Source organism: Desmodus rotundus, chromosome 5 (genome assembly GCF_022682495.2).
Source record: "Desmodus rotundus isolate HL8 chromosome 5, HLdesRot8A.1, whole genome shotgun sequence".
Classification (NCBI taxonomy): Eukaryota; Metazoa; Chordata; class Mammalia; order Chiroptera; family Phyllostomidae; genus Desmodus; species Desmodus rotundus.
In genome coordinates this window covers 45,602,438-45,620,684 of record NC_071391.1, presented here as the reverse complement: position 1 = coordinate 45,620,684, position 18,247 = coordinate 45,602,438, and the positions used below count along the sequence as shown (strand labels likewise).

At 40.0% G+C, this 18,247-nt stretch overlaps 1 protein-coding gene and 1 pseudogene across 4 annotated transcripts in view; one reads left to right on the top strand and one right to left on the bottom strand.

Moving 5' to 3' along the window:
* STIM1 (stromal interaction molecule 1) overlaps nucleotides 1-18,247 on the top strand; it is a 177,711-nt gene that overhangs the window by 29,096 nt on the left and 130,368 nt on the right. The gene's annotated exons all lie outside the window — the stretch shown is intronic.
* LOC112315976 (ubiquitin-like protein FUBI pseudogene) lies at nucleotides 14,162-16,084 on the bottom strand (annotated as a pseudogene).

The following is an 18,247-nucleotide window of genomic DNA, read 5'->3' as shown; positions in this document are numbered from 1 at the left end:
CTTCTGTCTCTGTACCTTTATGAATTAGCAAAATTACTTAACATTTCAAGGTTGGGGTTTCTTTGTGTATAAAATTGGGGGAGGAATCCCTGCCCTAGGATTGTGGGGAGTGTGTAAGGGTTCAGTTAGTTAATGGAGATTGAAAGTGATTTCTTAAATGATGAGTAGCGTAATGCTGGGCTCTCCCTTTCTTAAGTCAGGAGGATGAGTGAGCAGTGTGGTAGCCAGCCATATGTTTTCAACACCATGAAGGCCAAAGGAACTGGCTTATAGTTATACTAGAAACTATCATGCTACCTTGTCTGAAACACTGACTGATGCACCACTGATTCAAAGACTGAGAGTGAATTCCATGCTCCAACTGGGGCTCATGTAAATTGGCAAAGGGGCATAGCCTGGGGAACTTGGAGCCTGTTTTGGCCAGCCCCGAGGAAGGAAGAATGTGGAGATTACTCTTCAGAACACTCGTGTGTTCTTATTCTCTCTCTTTCAGTTTGGCCTTATTTTTTGCTAGGTCTGAATCTAATATAAGGGAGCAATAATAATCTGCAGTCCTTCAGAAACATTTAGATTGAACCAGCTTGTTTTGAGTTTTGCTCTTTGCTGCATTTGCTGCATTTGCTATAGAAGAAAGTGTAACAGGGTCTCTATCCTTGCCTTTGGGGAATTTAGTAATCAGATACTTTCTTAACTAGTTAGAAAGCAGCTAAGTATAATATAGAAAAGGAGAGAATAGTGTGGACTGGAGTAATCCAAGAAGACTTCCTAAAGGAAATGGTGCTTCAGTGGATCCTGAGTACAGAATGAATAGATTTTTTATTAGTGCTTGTTTTTCATGCTTATTTAATGAAGGCTCTTCTTTTTTCCACTACATCCTGTTGTGACCTCTACTCTTTTTAAGTCCCTTAGCTCATTATCTGGACCTCATTTATAGCTGTAGCATATTTTGATTTTATTACAATTATTTGTGTGTACTATAGTGGTTAGAAGACAGACTTTTGCAGGTCAGATCCCCATTGGGGGCACTTATGGGAGACAACCAATTGATGTTTCTCTCTCCCTCCTCCTCTCTTCCTCCCTCCATCTCTGTCTAAAATCAATAAATATATTCTTGGGTGAGGATTAAAAAAAGAAGACTTTGGAGTCAGACTTTGTGGGTTTATTTATTTATTTATTTTTTAAAAGAGTTAATAAAAGTTCTTACCTAAGTATGTCTTTACTGATACTAGAGAGAGAGGGGGAGAGAGAGAGAGAAAGAGAGAGAAACACTGAAGTCAGAGAGAAACACGGTACAGTTGCCTCCCATACGCACCCTGACTGGGGATTGAACCCTCAGCCCAAGTATGTGCTCTGACTGGGGTTTGAACCCTCAACCTTTTGGTGTATGGGACAGCGCTCCAACCAACTGAGTTACCTGGTCAGGGCTAGACTTTGTGGGTTTAACTCATGACTCTTAACCAGTTGAGTGATCTGAGGCAAGTTATTTATCTCCTAAAAGCCTTGATTTTTCCATCAATAAAATGGGAGTGATACATAGAGTTGTTATGATAATTAAAAGAAATAATCCATACAAGGGTCTTGCTCAGTGTCTGGCCCATTGTAATCCATGCAGTGTTATCTATAATCATTCTAATCATCTTATCCTTTTAGACCAGCACTGCTTAATAGAACTTCATGTGATGATAGGGATGTTTTATATTTGTACTGTCCAATATAGTAGCGACTAGTTAAAATGGTAGTCAGTGGGGTTCTGTAGGTGTGTTGGAGAGTGGAGCTGATGGAAGGGCTTGACAGTGAGGAAGGCAGAGGAGTGAGCTAAAGTGTTTTAAAAGGTAAGTTGGCCTCAAGTTAAATGTGGAGTTACTATTTCTAGGCATGTACTCATGAGAATTGAAAATATGTTCACACAAAAACTTGTACATGAATGTTCATTATAGTATTATTTATAATAGCCCAAAAGTGAAAACAATGCAAATGTTCAGTAGCTGATGAATAAATAAATAAAATGTGACATATCCACATAATGGAATATTATTTAGCCATATAATAGAATGAAGTACTGATATATACTACACAACATGGATGAATCTCAAAAACATTATGCTAAGTGAAAAGGCTACATATTATAAGATTTCATTTATGTGAAAAGACCAGAGGCAAATTAGTAGAGACAGAAAGTAGATTAATGGTTGCCAGGAGCTGGGGGGTGGGGGCTATGATGAATGACTGACTGCTAATGGGTGTGGGGCTTCTTTTAGGTGTAATGAAAATGTTCGGAAATTAGATTGTGGTGAATATACTGAAAACCACTGAATTGTACACTTTAAAAGGGAGAATTGTGTGGTATGTGAACTGTATCACAATGAAAACAAAGATAACTTGGGTTTGCTGAAAACTATTGGCTGTAACACAGTTGTAGAAAGTTGTAATTTATTTTCTTTTCTGATTGGAAACCTTCTCCCAGGACTTCAGCCTACAAAGGTGAGGACTTAGGGCCCATTCCCAGTTTTAGATATGAGCTTGAACATGATCTTAGGCATGGGCCCTAAGTGGGTAGATGGAGAATGTAGCATTGTCCTGCTTTGATTCAAGGGGACTTTTCCTGTCTTTGGCAGGGATTAGCATGGATGAGTCACTCCTTACAGTCTGAGAGATGTGGGCTGTGAAGAATGAGCTGTCATCTCTGTTCTGATGACATCTTGAGTATCACACAGTTGTAGGCCAAATATAGGTGCTGAACCATTTGGCATGAATTCTTTATGGAGAATTCCCTGGGAACCAGCTAAGGACATGGAGGAAGAGAAATAAGCTAAGTCCATGGGAGCAACTAGGTGAAACCAGGTGAGACATGACAGTAACAGATATTCTTTTTATCTTTTCACAGGTGAGCAATCGAAAGCTCAAGGAAAGTTGATTTTTTTTCATTTTATATATTGTTATTGATGGACTACCTTGTGGCTAGTCCATGAACCATGTTCTCAAGGAGTTCCCAAACATATCCAGGAAGTGAAACAGACACCTAGGACGCCAAAGGTCCAGGGGATGTTTCAGATAGGATTGTGCATGGCTACAGGAGGGAGTGATGTCTGTCACCTTGGTGATGAGAGAGGAAACCTGGGAAACCAGCCTGAGTCTAGGAGGCAGAGTCGGGGGTGGGGGACTGTGTGGGAGGTACAACTCCAGGGAAAGTAAGGCAGGATACATTCTTGCCCTTAAACTTCCTGCCCTGTGTCTGCACTTGCTCACTTTTGTTCTACAACAAATAGGTCTTTGAGCATCCACTTAAGCATGCCCCTGTGCTGGGCAAAACTGGAGACACAGGCGTTGTGAGACCTGGGTCCTGCCTCTAGAAGTGCTTAATGTGTTGGGGAAGACAGACCTAGAAACGATGGACTCTAATGGCATGGATAGGGTGTGTAATATACAGGGTGGACTTGGTGTGCAAGACTGCAGACTGACTGACTCTGATTTGGGATTAGGTAAGGGTAGTAGAGGGACCTCTTAAGGTCATCGTCAGAAGGTGAAGCAGAGGTACAGAATACTTTTTTGGGTGTGGGCTGCTTTGGGGCCTTTCATTTTGCCCTCACCTTTGATGAGGGAATAGGGGTCTCTTCTTGTCACCCCTTCAGGCAATGCTGGGCTGACTGCAGAAGGTGCTTCCCTGTTCTGCACTTGTTCCATTGCTGTTTTGGAAAGATGAAGCCTGATAGGTGCCAGAGCTGTGCCAGTTGCTATGGGGCCGGAAACAGGTGAGATTTCTATCTCTGCTTGAGTTAAGGAGTGAGGGGTTTGTCCTATTCAGCCAGCTTAAGGCCTGCCATTGCTATGAAACTGGATAAGTAGTCCACCCAGCTTGTTTTTCATTTGGGGCTATTTTCAGCCCTGGAGTCCAGCAAGGTGGAATGATTGAGATGCTTCTGTGGGGTTCAAGCTTTTGCCAGATCCTATTTGTCAGGATATGAGCCCAGTCTTTTCCCGGGAGATCAGCTTTCCCAAATGAGCAATGTTAAAAGGAAGGAGGAGCACTTTCCTTCCCTCTCAATAGGGAGTGTAGAAAATGTGGGAGTGGGTTTCAGTATAATATTCCAACCCAAATCCTAAATGGAGACGTGGTATAGTTTGGAACATTGCCATATGGTGTCTAAAGCAGTTTTGAGGAATTCCTGTGGATCCTTCTTGTATTTTTCTGTTCATCTTGATGGCTAGCCTCTAATATGGGAGGGATTCTATAAATGTGTAGAACTGATGCTGTTCAGGGTCTTGATCTCTTCTGTGCCTGCTTGTTTCTATGGCTAGCTGAGATGTATTGGTAAGCAACCCATCAATGGTCCATGTCCAGCAGTCTTCTCGGGAGATCCCTATTTAGTGAATGCTTACTCTGTGCCAAGCAGCTATGATGGTCACCATGTGAAATGCTGAGATTATATCAGAGATGCCCAAGACAAGAAAGATCCTAATCTTACCCCTGTAGTGTAACATGGTGCCCAACACATACATAAATATAGATAAGTATAATAAAAAAGTGCATGGTCTTGAGGAATTACCACCTAATGGAGAAGATAGGTAAACAGATATTACAGGGTTGAAGGTATTAAAGGAACCATAAAATTATAAAAGGAGGTGCCCTTTTACTTTGTGATGGGTGCAGTGGGCAGGGACTTTTACTCTGATGCCTTCTGTACCTCAGTTCTTTTTCTTCCTTTCCATACCTGCAGCTCCTCATAGGATTCTCTCTTACCACCTGATCATGAGGAGTTTTTTTTCGTTTTTTACTTTTTATTTTTTGTTTCAGTGTAGTTGACATACAATATTATATTAGTTTCAGGTGTACAACATAGTGATTTAATGTTTATATACCTTATGATGTGATTGCCAAGTAAGTCTAGTAACCATCTGTCACTGTGCAGAGTTACCAGAGTATTAGTGACAATATTCTCCTTCATGTTTTCATCCATTCCCTGACGCCCCTCTCCTCTGGCAACTGTAAGTTTCATCTCTGTTTCCATGAGTCTGTTTTTGTTTTGTTTGTTTTATTTTCTGAGATATACCACATCTAAGTGAAATTATGTGACATTTGTCTTTCTCTGACTGACTTATTTCACTTAGTGTAATACCCTTGTAGGTCCATCAATGTTGTTACAGATGGCAAGATTTCATTTTTTTATGGTTAGTATTCCATTATACATATATAGCACATCTTTATCCATTCTTCGATCAATGGATATCTAGGTGGCTTCCATATCTTGGCTATTGTAAAAAATGTTGCATGGAACATAAGAGTTTATATATCTTTTCAAATTAGTGTTTTCATTTCCTTCAGATAAATACCAAGAAGTGGAATTGCTGAGTCTTATGGTAGTTCTACTTTTTAGTTTATTGAGGAACCTCCATAGTGTTTTCCATAGTTGCTACTCCAATTTACAATCCCACCAACAGTGCAGGATGGTTCCCCTTCCTCTGCATTCTGGCCAGCACTTGTTATTTGTTGATTTTTTGATAATAGCCATTTTGACAGGTGTGAGGTGGTATCTCATTGTGGTTTTGATTTGCATTTCCCTGATGATTAGTGATGTTGAGCATATTTTCATACGTCTGTTGGCCATCTGTATGTATTCTTTGTAGAAATGTCTATTCATGCATGTCCTGCCCAGTTTTTGATCAGATTTTTTTTTTGTTATTGAGTTGTATGAGTTCCTTATATATTTTGGATATTTACACCTTATCAGATATATCATTTTAAATATATTCTCTCATTCAGTAGACTGTCTTTTCATTGTGTTGTTTTGACAGTTTTATGAGTCTTACCTTGTTACTCTTTGAGACTGGAGGCTCTTTTTTTCTTTTGTCACCTCTTAGATAGCTGACCTAGACCCTATCACTTACCCTTTCTGGACCTCAGTTGCATTACCTGTAAAATGAGGCTAATGATAGGTATATTATAGTCTGAAAGTAGGGGCCAATCCAGATGATGATCTATGGATATCCACCTAGTTCTCTCAATTCTATGGTTTCTGCGATTGTTCCCTTCTGGTCCTAATATAGGATGGGGCATCCAGTAGGCTTTAAGTTTGTTACAGACATTGCTGAGAGTATTTTATGGCACCTAAGATTTCTAAAACTTTTCTCCATCACCTCTGTTAAGTCTGGCAGCACTGACAGAAGCTCTTGGCTTCTCTTGGCCAGTCTCTTGGACTGAAAGCAGGCTTTCTACCCTGGCAGTAAGGATTTGACTGAGGTTTGAGCTCAAGGGGATATTGTATTTATTTTATTATTATTTTTTAAAATTATATTTTATTGTTTATACTATCATAGTTGTCCTGGTTTTTCCCCTTTGCCCCCCTCCATCCAGCATCCCCCATTCCCTCAGGCAATCTCCCCACCATTGTTCATGTCCATGGGTCATGCATATCAGTTCTTTAGCTACTCCATTTCCTATACTGTACTTTACATCATCAGGGCTATTCTGTAACTACCTATTTGTACTTCTTAATCCCCTCACCTCTTCACCCATTCCCCCATACTCCTCTCCCATCTGTCAACTATCAAAACACTCTCTGTATCCATGTTTCTGTCTCTGTTCTTCTTGTTTGCTTAGTTTCCTTTTTAGATTCAATTATTGATAGATACGTATTTTTTGCCATTTTATTGTTCGTAGTTTTGATTTTCTTCTTCTTGAATAAGTCCCTTTAACATTTCCTATAATAATGGTTTGGTGATGATGAACTCCTCTGTTTTTTTCTTGTCTGGGAAGCTCTTCATCTGCCTTTCGATTCTAAATGATTCAAGGGTAGAACAATCTTGGCTGTAGGTCCCCACTTTTAATGACTGAACATTTCTTGCCCCAATCCCTTCTGGCCTGCAGAGTTTCTTTTGAGAAATCAGCTGACAGTCTTATGGGAACTCCCCTGTAGGTAACTAACTTCTTTTTCTCTTGCTGCTTTAAGATTTTCTCTTTATCTTTAACCTTTGTCATTTTCATTATGATGTGTCTTGGAGTGGGCCTCTTTGCATCCATCTTGTTTGGGACTCTCAGTGCTTCCTGGTCATGCATGTCTATTTCCTTCACCAAATCAGGGAAGTTTTTTTTCCTTATTTTTTTCCAATAGATTTACAATTTTTTATTCTTTCTCTTCTCCTTCTGGCACCCCCAATGATGCAAATGTTGGACCTCTTGAAGTTGTACCAGAGGCTGCTTATACTATCCTCATTTTTGGGGGATTCTTTTTTTCTTTTGTTGTTTGGATTGGTTGTTTTTTCTTCCTTATGTTCTAAATCATTGATTTGATTCTCAGCTTCATCCACTGTACTATCGTTTCCCTGTAAATTGTTCTTTATTTTAATTAGTGTATCCTTTGTTTCTGACTGGATCTTTTTTTATGCTGTTGAGGTCTTCACTAAGTTCCTTGAACATCCTTATAACCAGTATTTTGAACTTTGCATCTGATAGATTGTTTATCTCCATTTCATTTAGTTTTTTTTTCTGGAGTTTTGATCTATTCTTTCATTTGGGCCATATTTCTTCGTCTCTTTGTTTTACGGCCTCTCTGTGTTTGTTCCTGCGTATTAAATAGAGCTGCTTTGACTCCATGTCTTGGTAGTGTAGCTTAATGTAGTAGGTGTCCTTTAGGGTCCAGTGTACAGCCTCAAGGGAATATTGTATTTTAATGTGTTATCTAGTATAGTTTCTTTCATTACTAGCTCAGTCACCTAGAGGTAGTGGTTTCCTGATTTTGTTTCTAGAGGGCAAGGCTTAAGCAGTGGGATCAGGACTCCACCCTTAGTACTTTCACCTCTCCAGGCATTTGGCCAGAAATCTAAAGCTTCATGAAACACCCTGTTTATGTACAGTTCCTACTTGAGCTCTAAACTTGTAAACTTGTAAAAAAAAAAAATCTTTAGTAAGACTTGGGGTAGGGGGGTGTCCCAAGGGACCTAGCAGGAAGTCACAGGAACTCTGAGCTACAACTAAGTCTACCACTAATGAGACAGTTAATAATAATAAGAAGTTACGATAAAAACAAATGTATATTGAATACTTATGTTAGGTACAATTATGTGTTTACCTTATTTAATTCTCACATCAGCCAATGAGATAGATATTGTTATACTTTATAAATGAGGATTCTAAGGTCACAATTGGTGGAAGTGGGACTCAACCTAATTAGAAATTTTATGTTCTAATTCTAAAGCCTATGTTTTTAACCATTGCACTCTGCTGCATCCCTAGTGATAATGGATACATGCTTATATTCTGTGGGCCAGGCTCTTTGGGAGAAAGGAGATGTGCTTATGGGCTGTCTCTTCCTCAGCATGTGTGAGAGTTATTTATTTTTGCAGTGCCTGCTGAGCGCCAGGCACTGTTTAGACTAGGGCTACAAAATTTTATTAATTAATTTTATTCAATAAAAAAGGTAGTATAAGATAGAGTTAAGAGCATTGATCAAGATCCAGAATCATGGCTTCATTTCTTGCTAGCTTTGTGATCTTGGACAAACAGTGATTCAACTGTTCTTAAGTCAATTTAGGACCAGTTTAGGAACAAATGGAAGTTCTTTAGAACAGTGCCTGGTTTAGAGTAAGTGCTCAGTAATGTCAGCTATTATATTATTTCTAAATTGAGGGCTGATAAATTTGTCAGGCTGTTGGAATACAGTGGTAAACAAGATAATCTAAATCCTGTCCTTACAGAGTTTAAAATGTAGTGAGGAAGACAGATTTTTAAACAAATGGTTAGAAATACGATGAGTACAATGAAGTGCAGAGTGCTGTGGGTGCCTGCCCAGAGGTACCTAACACTGTCTGGGGGCTCAGGATTTCCTGAGTAAATGTCAAAGGAGGGACCCAAAGTAGAAAATGAACAAGCAAACTCTGGGGCCTGACTGGCTGGGTTCATATATTGGCTTTACCACTTATTTGCTGTGCCACTTCAGGCAAGTTACTTAATTGTCCTGTGCCTTTTATCTGAATAATGAGGGTAATAATAGTATGTATTTCACAAAGTAGTTATGAGGATTGGTAAACAATGTTTGTGAAGTGCTTAGGGTAAGACCTGGTACATAATAAGTATTCTGTATATATGTTAAATAAAATAAACAGATGAAGCACATTCTTTTAAAAACATAAATCTTGGTATTCCTCTTTTTAAAACCTTTTATTAACTTGTACTATCTTGTATGCCAAAGTCCAAATTCTTTAATGTGGCATGCAAATAGGGTGATCATATTTTCCTGGTATAGTCCTTGTTTACAACTATTTTTCTGTTTCTCTTTTACTCCAAGAAGTTACCCAGTTTAGACCTTAAATTACATGGTGACCCTTCATATGAACCCCTTCGTATTTCTCCAGTCTCATCTTTTGACTTCTTCTACTATTATCTTACCTAAGTGTTTCTGTGAACTGGTCATTTCACAAAGGCACATTTTTTCATTGCTGAGCCTTTGCCTATGCTGTTCCTTCTGCCTGGAATAACCTCTCTGTTTCTTCTGCATCTTTCTTCCTCTACCACTGTCCTCTTGCCATATACTTATTCATTTTTTAAAAGATTTTATTTATTTATTTTTAGAGAGAGGAGAAAGAGAGGGAGAGAAACATTGATGTACGAGAGATACATCTATCAATTGTCTCTCACATGCTACCAACTGGGGACCTGGTCCTCAACCCAGGCATGTGATCTGACTGGGAATTGAACCAGCAACCCTTTGGTCTGCAGGCCAGCACTCAATCCACTGAGCCACACCAGCCAGGGTCATTCTTCAAGATATATACCTCAATTATCTTTTCTGTGAAGACTTGGCCTTGTATGCTTAGCTGCGTTGGTCAAATCAAAGTTCTTAGAACAGTGCCTGGTTTTCTTTTTTAGTGCCATTGCTGTAATTGGTATAGCTCTTCATTATGATTCTTATCACCATGGTACTGCGATTGTTTACTTTTATGTCCTCCCACTAGATTGTGAGTTGCTAGAGGGAAAGGACTAAGTGCTCTTTCTTTCATTTAAAAAAACTTTTCAGTTATGACATACAATAAAATGAATGATGTGCTTGATGAATTTTTGCATGTGTCTATACTCATGTAACTGTCACCCACATCAAGTTAGAGACACATTTTTGTATCTCCAGAATCTAGCATAGAGGTTGGTAAACATTTTCTGTAAGGTCCAGATAGTATTGGGTTGGCAAGAAAGCTTGTTTTTTTCCTGTAAGATGGCTCTAGTAGCACTTTAACTTCATTCAAAACAATTTTGTTAGCTGTCATATCTGTGCATTAAAAAAAACACATCAAAGTTGGTGAATTTTTGTGTAGTCATTTTAATATTGAAGATGGAAGAAAATATGCAACATTTTTGATGTATTATGCTTTATTATTTTAAGAAAGGAAAAACTGCAACTGAAATGCAAAAAATGATCTGTGCAGTGTATGGAAAGGATGCTGTGACTGATTGAGCGTGTCAAAAGTGCGAAGTTTCATGCTGGAGATTTGTCGCTGGATGATGCTCAACTGTTGGATAGACCAATTGAAGTTGATAGTGATCAAATCAGGATGTTTTGAGAACAGTCAGCGTTATACCACATGGGAGATTGCCAACATACTCAAAATATCCAAATCAATAAAGTTATTGGTGAAAATGAAAAATGTGTCCTTTATTTTACAGGAAAAACTATACAGACTTTACGGCCAACCCGATTAATCTTTTAGGCTTGATGGGCCCTATGTTTTTTGGTGAAACAGCAGGTTGTTGTAGGAGAGCAGTCATAGACAGCATATAAATGAATGTGCATGGCTCTGTTCCAATAAAACTTTATTTGCAAAAACAGGTGTTGGGCTAGATATGGCCTGAGAGCCACAGTTTGCTGATCCCTTGTCTAGCACAGTGCCTAAGGACAAAATAGAAATTCAGTAAATGACTCTTGAATTGTGGACAGAGACCTTGATCTCAGAAACCCCTTTTTTGATTTTTCAGCAATGGAGCAGCTTGTATCTCCAGAACAGGGCCATGCAACTTCTAGAAGCAGGTAGTCTTTTCACAAGTTGGTTGTGCTCATAAGGGAAAAAAAATGTCATCCCTTCTGGCATAATTTTGGTGGCCTGCTCTGTGGAATCTTAGGGATCCACGAAAGCAATAAAGTTGTGTATTTATATGAATTTTTTGAGGCTTTAGACTGTCATTCATTTCATCCTTAGTGCCTAGCTACCACAGGTTCTTGAACAGGGATGCTTAGTAAACATGTGTTTTTGAATGGTTAAATGAATTTAAGTTGCTTTTAGTATTTCAACATGCCTAGTGGAAATTGTACATTTACCACAACAAAAGTATCTTTTTTTTGGTTTCAGTTATGCCAGTTCTGTGTGGTAACATGAATTTGCTCGTGCTGATTGGTGCTTTGACTGGCAGTTGATGGAATCATAGGGTGTAAACCTATCCAGTTAGTGAATGACCTTGGATATAAGTATAGAGCCAAAATAAGCAACTGGTAGCAGGGCCCTGTGCTTGAATGTCTACATGTTTACTTTCACTTTCTTGCTCCTTAGCATCAAACCCAAGATGGTGAAGTATGTGACTTCACAATATTATTATTAAGCTTTGATTATTGTATATAGTTGGTTAAAACCTGGGTCAGCGGTTTGCAAAGAAAAAGCAGCGATAATAAGCATAGCTGAAAATGATGAATTGTTTCTCAATAAGTACACTTTGTTTGTAGACAGAATCATTCAAAAGTTGAAGGACTGTGACAAGAAAATAAAGTGTTGATAAAAAGGCTAGATCCTACTATTTCTGAGTAGGAATAGGTAGTTAAACTCTGTCATTAACCCTAAACTTCTTTTTCCTAATGGTTTGTCCTGCTCACAGGGCCTCTCATTAATTTTTTTGTCATTTGGGACTGGTAGCTTAGAGACCTAGATCCTAGGCTGAAGGTAAATTTTCAGTAATCTCTAAGGCACTTTCCCATTACCTACCCTGACTCCCACCCACCTCTACATGCACACACACACACACACACACAGACTATAGCTGGCTAGTCACTTAGGGGTTGCCCACTGAATGAATCTTAGTTCCTGCTGCCTCTCTTGTCTTCATGAATATTTATGTGTGTTTGCTGATGCTGGGAAGGGGTTGGCATGAAGTTTGGGGTGGAGTAGGGGTTGAGTAACTTTACCATCAGAAATAAAAGACAAATTGTCTCCTCAGTGGTCCTAATAATGATCATATATGAGGTCTATCTGGAAAAAGCCCAGCCGTTGTTAATATAAAGAGTATGGTTTGCGCAACATTGACGTAACCTGGCAGCCAAGAAGAGTGAATTGGAATGAGCATGCATGAACAATGATGACTTCACTGTACTAGTCAGTGGGGGCTGTAGGTGTATTGAGTTAGCATGTGCACTGTACCTTGCATTCAAAATGACTGAGGGAGTAGAGCAATGAATCTGCATCAAATTTTGCATTAAGTTTGAATATCCTCCACTAAAACTATTAGGATGATTCAGAAGGCTGCAGCTATGGGCAACTGGTGATTGGCAGCTTCGTCACAACAACGCATGCACTCGTGCATGATGTCTCGTGCAGAGTTTTTTTGTGAAACATCAAATCACCGAGGTGACTCAGTCCCCCAACAGCCCAGATTTGGTGCCCTGTGACTTCTGGCTTTTCCCGAAACTAAAATCACCTTTGAAAGGGAAGAGATTTCAGACTATTGATGAGATTCAGGAAAATATAATGGAGCAGCTGATGGTGATTGGGAGAACTGTGTGAGGTCCCAAAGTGCCTACTTTGAGGGGGACTGAGGTATCATTGTCCTATGTACAATATTTCTTGTATATTGTATCTTCTTCAGTAAATGTTTTTATTTTTCATAGCACATGGCTGGATACTTTCTGGACAGACTTTTAGGATATAAAAGATTTTAATCCCTTATTTTATTTGATTCATTGCTATCTTGGGTGGTACCTCTATTTGCATAAGAGTAACCTCAGCGCTAAGATTTAAAGCCAGGTTCTCTTACTCAGGTTTCTGTATTCTTCCCATTGCAGCAGTGGTTTTCAAACTGTTTCCATGTGTTCTAGGGTTTTCTGGAAGTGCCTCAGGGATTGAGTCATTGGGAAGAGCTCTAGGCTTTTCTCACATGTCTCTACCATAACCCCTTCACACTTAAGCTAATTTTTAACTAAAAAAAAAAGAAAGAAAAGAAAACAACCACTCTTGTTTATTATGGAAAATTTTAAACATATATATAACTAGAGAGGAGGGCAATATAATGAACCCCCACATTGATGTAAGAATGTCCAGACCTGTATAAAACTTTCATAAGATTTTATTAGAGTTTATTTGAGCCAAATAGAGGACACTCCTGAAAGCAAGATCTCAACAGATTGAGAAAATGCCCTGAAGAATGACAGTTTTGCAGTTTCTTTTAAAGTAAGGCTGGGATTGGATTACCAAATAGTTAAGATTCTGTGTCCTCTGGAGGGTGTATGCCTTTGAGGGGTATTACGTCTGGTATTTCTAAAGAGGCAGAAGAACAATGCACAGGGCTTGCTTACAGACCTTTCACTAAAGAAGTATAGATCTGGGGCATGACGACTCACCATTACTGCCCAGTTCGGAATTTGTGATCAGATCACCCTGTGAGGTTACTTTTGGTTAGAGTTATTACAGAGCCCCTTTTTGAAGCACACGCATGTGCCCATTACACCCCATCTACAGTTACACACTCACGGCCAATCTTATCAATCTTGTTTCATTTTTACCCTCACAATCACTTGGGTTATTTTGAAGCAAAATCCAAAATCCAATCACTTGGGTTATTTTATTTTTTTACTTTTAGAGAGAGGAAGGGAGGGAGAAAGTGAGGGAGAGAAACATCAGTGTTTGAGAGACATATGTTGCCTCTCACAAGGCCCCCAACCGGACACCTGGCCCGCAACCCAGGCCATGCCCTGACTGGGAATTGAATCAGCAACCTTTCAGTTCACGCGCTGGCACTCAGTCCACTGCACCTCACCAGCCAGGGCAGAAAAAAGTTTTTTAAGTTGATTTGTTCATATCAATATCCAAAGAAAGTCCACACATTTGTTGATCTAAATCTTGAGTCTCTTCTAATTTATAGTTTATACCTTCTTCTTTTTCTTTTTTTCCTTGCAGTTTTATGTTGAAGAAACTGGGTCATTCGTCCTGAAGAGTTTCCCGGTTTCTGGATTTAGCTGATTATCTCTGTGGTGGCATTTAACATGTTTCTATATCATCTATATTTTTTATAAATTGGATCTAGAAGATTGATCAGATTCAGGTTCAATTTCTTTTTTCTTTTTCTTTTTTGAAAGGATGTTGAACCATATCTGATCCATTCTCTCTCTCTCTGAGTGGCTTTATTAGCGAAAACCAGGATTACAAAGGACTTAAGAGTTGGCATTGGGGCCCTTCTTGTGAAAGGTGGGCATAACATTGACGAAATGCAGTGTACTGTACCCACCACTTGGCCCGACCAGTTGTCTTCTTTTTCTCCTGTTTGGTCACCTTGGGGGGTCTGATCTCTTAGTTTCCCAGCATGGCCATGTACTTTACCTCCAAGCATGCGACTGGCTACTTCCAGAGTGGCAGAGTGGTCAGAGTCTCCATCCCACACTGGCCCAGGGTAGCCTCGTTCTTTAGGGGCATGCCTGCCAGGAGCACAACAGTCTTCTGAAGCGATGCCCTTCAGTGAGGCTACATGAGCCTTGATCTGGGCTACTGTCTCTTGGTTGGTCACCTCATGGGTGTGTAGCTCCGGGACAGGGACAAGAAGCTGCATGTCAGTGACTGAACCTCGGCCTCTGCCCTGATTTTCTCTCTTTTTGTATTAAAATTTTCTTTTCTCTATTCATTCTAGAGAGAAGGGAAGGGAGGGAGAAAGTGAGGGAGAGAAACATATATGTGACAGACATTATTTGATTGCCTCCTGCACATGGCTGGACAGAGGACTGAACCCGCAACCTAGGCATGTGTCCAGACTGGGACTTGAACCCATGACCTTTCAGTTTGCAGGATGATGCCGAATGAACTGAACCACACTGGCCACACTCTTTTTGTATTTTTAAGGTTGATGAGTGGTTCAGATATCAATCTGATCTACTCATTAAAATATTTCCCATCAGCTTTTTGCCTAATGATTTTTAGAAGCCATTGATTTTTATTATTTCATTGGAGACCTAATTAGATATTTAGAATACTAATTAGATTTGATTTGAACTGCATTTGAAAAAGAGGATTACACTATTTAAAAATAAAGTTTGAAAACTATTGGATTGTAGCCTTTCTCTAAGAGCACCAATTAGGATAGGAACCCGGCACTGTTAAGTGGGGACAGTGACTATAATGCACATGTAAGACTTTTTAAGCCTTTACTTCCTCATGTGTGTTGCTTTTGGCCTACAGTCTTTCCCAACCCAACAGTTAAGCCCTTACAACACAGAGGGCCTATATATTTTTTTAACTTTTGAAGGATGGGGATGGATAGACTTTCTTACCTTAAAGCCCAGCCAGGCTTAGGGAAAGGGGCCCTAAAGGGTGCAGTGAGAGTTCTGCTTCAATGAACAGAGGAAGTGGTTAAGTTCCCTGGGGCCTATGCAGCCTGAAGAAGTTTCTGCAAGTGTGGCCTTGGGAGCATCTAAAACTAGATACTCCTAACTGAGAATGAGAGGACCAGTCTCTTATCCTTACTGCTTAGGGGGCTCCTGGGTCTGTCTAAAGGGTCTGGCTGGTTGGGCTTTAGTTGTGTCACATCTGATATGTTCCAGGCCGAGTCCTGGTTCCTGTGTTTAGGCCTGACTCTTAGCATGCTGCTTACCCCAGGATAGTTTGAAGGCTCCTTGTTCTAAGGAACGCCAGGGGTGGTAGGAACCTCTTAGCAGTAGTTTTGGCTGATCCATGGATGGCAATACCTTATGTTACTCACTCTGGCCAAGAAAAGAGCTGCTGTGGAGCACTTGGTGTTCTCTAGCCTTTGTGGAGGTCACAGGCAGACAGGGCAGGGGAGCAAGGCCTTAATTAGCTAGGGACTGCTGGAGCAAAGCCATTCGTCAGTGTCTTACAGGAGCTCCCAGTTGTACTGGCTCCTTCTCCTCTGGAGGAGGAAGTGACAGTGCAAATACTCCCTCCTTTTATAGCTTTTAGGTCTCTGAGAGATCACTGTTCCATGTTTAAAGACATTTATAGGCAGTGTGGTTCAAGTCTGATTTTAAAAGCCAGATAAGGGAATGACAAAAATCCTTTCTGTCTGTGCAGTGCTTTTTAGCCACTCAAGCACATTTTATTTCATTTGTTCTGAACCAGTAGTTCTGTGAGGTGCAGATGAAACTGAAGCCCAGAAAGGAGACGTATTTAACTAAGTATTTAACTAGTCTGGATGACCAGACTAGTGCTTTTTCCACCAATATATGTAGCACAAGGGGAAAGGAGGAGGATGGTGAATAAAATTGAATAACTTTTATGTACCAGGCAATGCTAGGAACAAGGATTACACGAAAGTGTAAGATTTAGTAATTTCTGCCCTCATGGCACTCATAATTTGGTGATGCTCACTGCTATGATAGAGAGAATGGGGACATAAAATAGAGAGGTAGGGGGGTAATGAAAACTCAGAGGGGTCTCCTAATCATTGGAGGAAGGGGATGTTGTCAGGGAAGGCTTCCCAGTGAAGTTGATGCCTTGGCTAGTCTAATGATGAAGAACATGGGCTCTGGGGCCAGTTGTCCTGGGCCCCATCAGTGGCTAATAATACTTTGGGCAAGTTACTTAACCTCTCTTAGCCTACTTCCTTGTCTATAACATGTAGGCTGTTGTGAAAACTAAGATGAAATAATCTATGTTGAACCCTTAGCAGGTTGCCTGACACATAATAAGCTCTCATTAATTATTAACCATTATGATTATTGTCTAACCTGTGTTTCTCCCATATTCAGCTCAAGTGGGGACAAATGAAGCCACACTTTCTTCAGACCTCTTATCAGTAAAATGGGAGTTTAAGTGATTTCGAAAATATTCCTTTCAGGCCTAAGATTCTGTCAAAGTCAAAACTGCCAAGTTACTTGTTTCCAGGAAGGCAGCTGTCAGGTAACTTTGTCTTTGGTGGCAACCCAACCTGGCCTGTGCTCCCTAAAACCATCTGGAAATGCTACATCTGATAAAGACCTCTCTTTCCTCTATTTCATTAGACTGGCTGGAAGCTGCCATGAGGGCAGAGATTACTAAATCTTTCACTTCCCTTGTATCCCTTGTACCTAGCATTGCATCTGCAGCTCTGTAAATATTTATTTAGAATAACAACTGTCAAGGAATATAGTACGATGATAGAAAGACATAGGCTTTTAAGTCAAATAGATTTAGATCTGAATCTAGGCTAACCTTCCCCCAAACTTATTATGATGGAGAAAGAAATGTAATTTTAGTAGTCCAAATAGTTTAGGCATTCTCTCCTACTTTAGGGTTCTATCCATTGTGGGGTAACTGGAATAAAACAGTACCTTTATACATTTGTACAGTGTACTCTTTTAAAGTAGGTGTTTGTCAGAATACCACTATCATATGAAAAGACAATAGCTATTATTCTGTAAAATACCATTGAAATCAACTTCAGAAAAGCTGGGGGAGGTAGGAGGGGATAATGGGGGGAAGGGTTTTCAGGAACAACTAAAAGGACACATGGACAAAACCAGGGGTGGGGTGGAAGCAAGGGAGGGAGGTGGGTTTGGCTGGGGTGGGGGAGTGGTAGGGGGTAAATGCAGACAACTGTAATTGAACAAGAATACAATAATTAAAAAAAAAAGAAAAGCTGGGAATCTTTAGTATGATAAGGATATATATGCAGGGCTTCCTATATTTTTTTGATATATATAAAAAAAGAGGGCTCTCTGCGCCCTCTCCCCATCCCCCCAGAGAACACCTGTTTACATTTTATAAGACATCAATGTTCCATGGAACACGATTAGATAAATGAGTACAAAGTGGCTCCCTACTTTTCTGTTAGTAGGTCTTGGAGAAGTAATATGGCAAGCTGTCCTTTGGCTGGAAGGTACCTCTAGGCTCCCCTTTTCACAGACTGGGTTGTTGTTGCAGAAGGCTGCTGATCTTGATTAATCCACCAGTCCCTGGGTATGTCCCAGACTTAATGGTAGGAGATTTAGCTAATTGTGTCTCTATAGTTGGCCTAGTCTTCTGCTTCTGGAGGGGAGGTAAATGCCCTGCTTTGAGTGAATAACACTCAGTTCAATGGGAGAAC